Source organism: Scylla paramamosain, chromosome 5 (assembly GCF_035594125.1).
Source record: "Scylla paramamosain isolate STU-SP2022 chromosome 5, ASM3559412v1, whole genome shotgun sequence".
Classification (NCBI taxonomy): domain Eukaryota; kingdom Metazoa; phylum Arthropoda; class Malacostraca; order Decapoda; family Portunidae; genus Scylla; species Scylla paramamosain.
In genome coordinates, this window is record NC_087155.1 from 23,662,556 (window position 1) to 23,670,055 (window position 7,500).

At 45.5% G+C, this 7,500-nt stretch overlaps 1 protein-coding gene and 1 non-coding gene across 14 annotated transcripts in view; both read left to right on the forward strand.

Moving 5' to 3' along the window:
• Positions 1-7,500, forward strand: part of LOC135100682 (helix-loop-helix protein ngn-1-like) — a 589,312-nt gene that overhangs the window by 191,644 nt on the left and 390,168 nt on the right. The window lies entirely within an intron of this gene.
• Positions 987-1,060, forward strand: Trnan-guu (transfer RNA asparagine (anticodon GUU)). The gene has a single exon. It is a non-coding gene; the product is annotated as a tRNA-Asn (tRNA).

Genomic DNA, 7,500 nt, shown 5'->3' on the forward strand with positions numbered 1-7,500 from the left:
CTAACATATCACTCTCTCTTTCCCCTCCTTTCTCTAATATACCATTCTTTTGACATACCTTCCCTGTCCCCTTTTCCTAACATACCACTTTCTTAACGCTACCTTTTCTCTCCCATTTCCTAATATACCACTCTTTTGATCCTACCTTTCCTCTCCCCTTTCCCTAACATATCACTCTCTTGACCCTACCTTTCCTCTCCCCTTTTCTTTCCTTCTTATCTCCACTCTTTTGTCCATCACTCTGTTTTGTTCCCCTTCTTTCAATCTTTCTCTCTCGTTTCCTCCACTTCCTCCTCCGTTCTCTCTCTCTGTCATTTTTTTCTCACTGCATGAAGATCTCGTAACTCTCTTTGTTCCCCCATGAATGTTTTATGGCTTGATTTATCGAGTTCCCTTTCTCTCTTTTATTGACTTGGCTGCGAGCGAGGCGACCCGCTGACATAAACTTGAAGTGGACATTGCAGCAAGGGCGGGGATTAGCGAGAATTGTTTGGTAGGCATCCTCTCTCTCTCTCTCTCTCTCTCTCTCTCTCTCTCTCTCTCTCTCTCTCTCTCTCTCTCTCTCTCTCTCTCTCTCTATTTATTTTACTTTCCTCACTCCCTTTCTCACCTATTTTCGTACTCACTCACTCATTTTGACTCACACGCTCACACGTTCATTCATTCATTTGTTCACTCAGCTCTCTCACTTCTTCGCCAGATTAGTCAAACAGTTAAGGCAGAAACAATCAAGTATGCAGTGAATGAAGCAATCCGTGACGCTGTGCAGTGTGCATGTTTGCAGGCAATACATCGCCAGGCCAGCACGTCCGCCACTTGTATTGCTCCACCTGCTGCACACACTGGGTTTGGCATGGCTCGTCGGTTCATTTAGAGAGACAGAGAGAGAGAGAGAGAGAGAGAGAGAGAGAGAGAGAGAGAGAGAGAGAGAGAGAGAGAGAGAGAGAGAGATTCCAAATGTGTTTATGGGGCACCGACGTGTATAAGCCTCCGTGGCACAATCGGTTAGCGCGTTCGGCTGTTAACCGAAAGGTTGGTGGTTCGAGCCCACCCGGGGGCGAGTTCATATTTTTTAAGTTAATCAGGAATGGATGCCTGTTTTCACGTAAACACCGTCTCGGTGTCCGCGTCATGCAGCTGTCTATCGCTGCCGATTTGCAGTCACTGCTCCAGAAACACTTTACACAATACGCAACTTTTACTGTTGTTTACTGTTTGTGACTCAATAGCACTTCATTGTAACCAGATAAACACCATTTCATAGAAGGAGTGCTGAAAATCGTATTAATTTGTTTCTGTAATGTGTTATGAATGTGTCCCAGAGCCTCATGATCGGGTCACGTGCAGGTAAATGTGATTTTTCTCCCTGTGTTCGCACGTTGTGTGTCACACACACACACACACACACACACATTGTTTTCGCCAGGGTAAAAATGCAGGAGCGAAAAGGCTCAGGAAAAGGAACAGTTCCCGCGGGCTGGTTAGGGGTCTCAGCGGGTCAGTTTATCTATCCTAAAGAACACTCACTTTGCCTCTGCCCTTCCCACGTACGGATCGCCTCCAGTGGCAGCCCGCAGCGCCTCATAACAGCTCTCATTAAGTTCTTGTATAAACACTTCCCCCCACGTCCCGGGCCTACAATCTCCGGACAAACAGAGGGATTCTCCCCCCGCGTCCCAAGGCCTACAATACCGCCGATCAGGCCTGGCGCCGCAGGAGATATTAGGTTTGTCATCTTTGTTTACGCTAGGGTCGAGCCGCGGCGGGGGGCGGGGGGCGGAGGGGCTGCATGGGGCGGCGCGTCATCCAAAGTGTACTCTTCCTCACCGGCTGTCGCCGAGAAGCTCGTGTGTCGAGTGGCTGCGGCAGCCCCCTGCCGGGCACCGTGTTGGTGTTGGTTGGCATTGTTACCAACGGACATATTGTGTTTAAGATTTGTGGTGTCTTTCAGAATATTGAATTTGGAATAAAGTTATTTTTTTTAGATAATATAACAAAGATTTAACGGTGGATTCTGATAATGTCTAGTTTATTTGCCAGTGTTCCGCTGCTCCCCAGCCAACCACCGCTTGCCTACATATGCTACTTGTTTATGTACCAGCGGCAGAGTCCCCAGGGACACAACCCCTGTGAACCCCCGTTGGCCGCCACCCTTCGTCCCACCTGTCAAAACCATCAAAGTACACAGAATTCTTCCCCTGAACACCTTAGCCCTTAAGCTTCAGCTCAGCAAGGCCTAAACTCTTATTTTCTTCCAACAACCTGCTTCTGCTGGAAATACCAACCCCACGCACGAGTGACCGAAGGCTGACACTTGCTTACACAACGTCTGGCGGAGTGAATAGCTTAATTTGGACTATGTAGATGTAATTATAAGCTTTATGTCGTGGGCCACAAGGGCTAGGGTGCTGAAGGAAGCGAGGGAGGGAGACGCGGAGGTATGCAAATCAGAGGCGTGTGGATTAAGGAGCGTAGAGAATCCTGGCGAATTTATGATATATTTGTGTCGTGACCCAACACTGGGCTAGAGGAGAGGGCGAGGGAGGGAGTGGCGGGGGCGCGGAGGTGAGGCAGGGTGAAGGGCGGGAGAGAGGAAGAGGGCGGCATGGGGTGCATGACGAGTGTCTGGGGAGTGTGCGTGGTGTCGATAGGGAGGCGTGAGGTATTATGAGAGAGAGAGAGAGAGAGAGAGAGAGAGAGAGAGAGAGAGAGAGAGAGAGAGTACACATGTAGAAAAATGAAAAGAAAGCAAAATGTTGAAAAAAGAAAAATTGCGAAGTGAAAATGGTATAGGTAATAATGTGAGGCCTTCCCACTCACCTCACGCGGGCGCCACCATTACCGAGGCAATTAGTCCCTCAACGCTGGCATATTTCCTCAGCCCTCACCTCGCAGCCTCACACCCCGCCACGCCCCGACTTCCTGCCCTCCTTTTTCCCTCCTCCCTTCCTTCCTTCCTTCCTTCCTTCCCTCATTCCCTCCCTCCCGCAGTCTCAGATTTTTTCCCCTTTCTATTTTTCTCTATTACTATTTATCTCCTCGCTTCTTCGTTTATTCTTTATCATCTCAATTTTCTTCTTCTTCTTCTTCTTCTTCTTCTTCTTCTTCTTCTTCTTCTTCTTCTTCTTCTTCTTCTTCTTCTTCTTCTTCTTCTTCTTCTTCTTCTTCTTCTTCTTCTTCTTCTTCTTCTTCTTCTTCTTCTTCTTCTTCTTCTTCTTCTTCTTCTTCTTCTTCTTCTTCTTCTTCTTCTTCTTCTTCTTCTTCTTCTTCTTCTTCTTCTTCTTCTTCTTCTTCTTCTTCTTCTTCTTCTTCTTCTTCTTCTTCTTCTTCTTCTTCTTCTTCTTCTTCTTCTTCTTCTTCTTCTTCTTCTTCTTCTTCTTCTTCTTCTTCTTCTTCTTCTTCTTCTTCTTCTTCTTCTTCTTCTTCTTCTTCTTCTTCTTCTTCTTCTTCTTCTTCTTCTTCTTCTTCTTCTTCTTCTTCTTCTTCTTCTTCTTCTTCTTCTTCTTCTTCTTCTTCTTCTTCTTCTTCTTCTTCTTCTTCTTCTTCTTCTTCTTCTTCTTCTTCTTCTTCTTCTTCTTCTTCTTCTTCTTCTTCTTCTTCTTCTTCTTCTTCTTCTTCTTCTTCTTCTTCTTCTTCTTCTTCTTCTTCTTCTTCTTCTTCTTCTTCTTCTTCTTCTTCTTCTTCTTCTTCTTCTTCTTCTTCTTCTTCTTCTTCTTCTTCTTCTTCTTCTTCTTCTTCTTCTTCTTCTTCTTCTTCTTCTTCTTCTTCTTCTTCTTCTTCTTCTTCTTCTTCTTCTTCTTCTTCTTCTTCTTCTTCTTCTTCTTCTTCTTCTTCTTCTTCTTCTTCTTCTTCTTCTTCTTCTTCTTCTTCTTCTTCTTCTTCTTCTTCTTCTTCTTCTTCTTCTTCTTCTTCTTCTTCTTCTTCTTCTTCTTCTTCTTCTTCTTCTTCTTCTTCTTCTTCTTCTTCTTCTTCTTCTTCTTCTTCTTCTTCTTCTTCTTCTTCTTCTTCTTCTTCTTCTTCTTCTTCTTCTTCTTCTTCTTCTTCTTCTTCTTCTTCTTCTTCTTCTTCTTCTTCTTCTTCTTCTTCTTCTTCTTCTTCTTCTTCTTCTTCTTCATTGTGTTTCTCTCGATTTTTTTTTTCCTTATTAATACAATATTTTAACTCATTTTTCTTTCTTCGTCGTCGTTGCCATTGTCCTCCTCCTCCTCCTCCTCCTCCTCCTCTTCCTCCTCCTCCTCCTCCTCTTCCATCCTCTCATCCTCTTACATTCCTCCTTTTTTTTTATTCAAACCACAGCCAAAAAATTACCCCACCACTCTATCCTTCACATACACGTAGATTAGCCTGGCCTTGCCCTTCTTCCCCTCCCGTCACTGCCTCTTTCACCCTCACTACCCTCACCCTCACTACCCTCACCCTTGCCCCTCTCAGTTTCCCCACCTCACCACCTACACCAAAGACACGCCTCCCATTTCCTGTACTTTCCTAACGTCCCCTAAGACACACACACACACACACACACACACACACACACACACACACACACACACACACACACACACACACACACACACACACACACACACACACACACACACACACACACACACACACACACACAGCAACAGCTCTTCTCACAGTCTTCATCACACTTAAGCTCTTACTCTCACCTCTTCCTCTTTTTATTATTCCCCTCTTTCACCCTACAAGTCCCCATTTCCTCTCCCATCTGGCACGGGTACTGTGGGCAGGGGAGAGAAATGAAGAGCTGAGAGAGGGAGGAGTGAAGGGGAGAGGGGAGATGGGTGAGGGGTGGTACTCTGTCTCTACTCTCCAGTTTTTTATTGATTTGTCTCTGTCACGCTCATCAGCCGTACGTGAGGGGTCCGAAGAGGCTGGGCTCCCTGTATGCTCAAGGGATTGCGATAAATCACTTTTTTATTGTCTGTGGTTTTCCCCTCCTCGGCTGGGACAGGAACGCGCGCCCCATCGTCTCTCTCTCTCTCTCTCTCTCTCTCTCTCTCTCTCTCTCTCTCTCTCTCTCTCTCTCTCTCTCTCTCTCTCTCTCTCTCTCTCTCTCTCGTCCCCCAGCAGGAAATCTGTGGTCTAATCCAGTCTTTGTCGCAGTTTTTTTTTCTTGTTTTTTGTTTTGTTCTCATTTGTTATTTTAAGTTTGCACGACTGTTGCTGGTATTTTTGTCAGTTACTGCTACTACTACTACTACTACTACTACTACTACTACTATTACTACTGCAGGTTGTTACTGAAACTACTTCTGCGTGTTACTATTTATGTTCTCACGAGTCTTTGATGTTAATGACGTTATGCAAATCTCCAAGTGTAAATTCACCTGGATTTTCAAAGCACGTTTCAACTTTCATCTTAAAATCTACTTGGCGTGAGCACATTAGAGAAAATTCAATATAAAAATGCAAAATAAAGTGAGAGAGAGAGAGAGAGAGAGAGAGAGAGAGAGAGAGAGAGAGAGAGAGAGAGAGAGAGAGAGAGAGAGAGAGAGAGAGTAACCAACCCAATCGAGAGAAAGGAAAAGGTGGAGTGTGCAAGAAAAAAATATTAAACAAAAATAGAACTTAAACAAAAGTGAGGATTAAGATGGATTAAGAAAAGCTCGTTGTTTTTAGCGAGAAAATAAGAAATGGATCCACAGCAAGGAGGGAAAAAGGCGCCTATCTGGAGGACCATCAGCGAATAGGAAGCGAAGGGCGTTTTTTTCCTTGTCACTGTATCATGTTGTTCCCTTGACATACTGGGTTGCTCTCTCTCTCTCTCTCTCTCTCTCTCTCTCTCTCTCTCTCTCTCTCTCTCTCTCTCTCTCTCTCTCTCTCTGACTCTGGTGGGTTGTTGTTGTTGTTGTTGTTGTTTTCTTCATTCATTATCATCATCATCCTTTTCTTTTCTTCTTCTTCTTCTTCTTCTTCTTCTTCTTTTCGTTCGTGTTCTTGTTCTTGTTCTTCCTGTTCTTGTTCTTCGGCTTTTTCTTCTTTCTATCCTTCCATACTTATTCACTTACTACCAGTATTATTCACTTACACTACTACTACTACTACTACTACTACTACTACTACTTTTAATGATCCTTTTTTCTTTTCTAATCCTTCTTCCATCTTCCCTCCACAACCGGTATTACTTTTTCCTCCCAATTTATCTCCCTTCCTTCCTTTCCTCCCTCAGCCACTTTCCCATCTCTTCGTCTTCTCCTCTTCCTCCTTCTACACTCCTTCCTCCCTTCCTTTCCTCTTCTCCCTTCCGTGAGTGAGGGGCGTGTAATGCATATCCCTCCTTCCTCCTTCCCCTCCTTTCCTCCCCACACCCCTTCCCCCGCCGCCCTCCCCTCTCTGTTCCCTTTGTGGCAGTGTAAGCAGGCGTCGCGGCCCACCCGAGAAATAGGAGAGGTGAGAATAGCAAGGAATTCAGACAAAAAATAAATAAACGTAGAATGAAGCGGAGAGAGAGAGAGAGAGAGAGAGAGAGAGAGAGAGAGAGAGAGAGAGAGAGAGAGAGAGAGAGAGAGAGAGAGAGAGAGAGAGAGAGAGAGTTGATGCATTATTTCCTAGGTAATCTACAATATTTAACAGCATATACGAGAACAAAATTCCTGAAGTAGTGAGTGAAATGAGAAAGGAACATCAAATACATCATATAAAGTTATCACAAAAAATAAGGAAGAACACGAAAATAGCCATTAATTACAATGATTACAGGTGCCCAAGTACACGATTTCCCCGCCATCACACGGACTGGCTTACCGACGCACCTCGCAGCAACCCGAGACCATCGCCGCCACAAATAAGGAAAGTGTGACGAGACTGAACAAGTTTTCTGGAGGGTTGCACGTCAGTCTCGCTATACACGATCATGCACGCAAAGTCACCACAGTCAGTCACCTTTTGTAGTTTGCAGTCAAAAATATGTCTGTCATCATAAGTTTATACATTGTTGGCGTGTCAGACTGCATTGAGTTGTTGAAAGCTTGCACTCAGTCACAGAGAGAGAGAGAGAGAGGGAGGGAGAGAGAGAGAGAGAGAGAGAGAGAGAGAGGGAGGGAGAGAGGTAGGTAGGTAGGTTACGTATTTACCCGAGCGACACCCACGCTGTCACTGCCGTCACCTCGCCCCGGCCCTCAGCTGTCAGGACAAGAGGCTTCCCTGCTGACGTGTCCTTTGTGTCGCAGGTGTTCGAAGCTCCGGACAGTTCTAAGTGATGTTCGTCCGTCTCGGCGGTGGAGATCTTGTCGTCGGGATGCTGGAGGGCAGAGAGGGAGGTGGAAGCGGGAGGGGACGGACCCCACTCTTTATGGCGGTGATACTTCAACATGTGTTCGAATCATGTTCCGAAATCCTTAGCGTGACGAGGCGTGAAAAGCTTGCGAGAGAGAGAGAGAGAGAGAGAGAGAGAGAGAGAGAGAGTCATGCATGTCCATAATCGCTCAGTCTGATTTTGCTTCAGGGATGAGAGAGATTTTTTCCTGGTCCGGACGT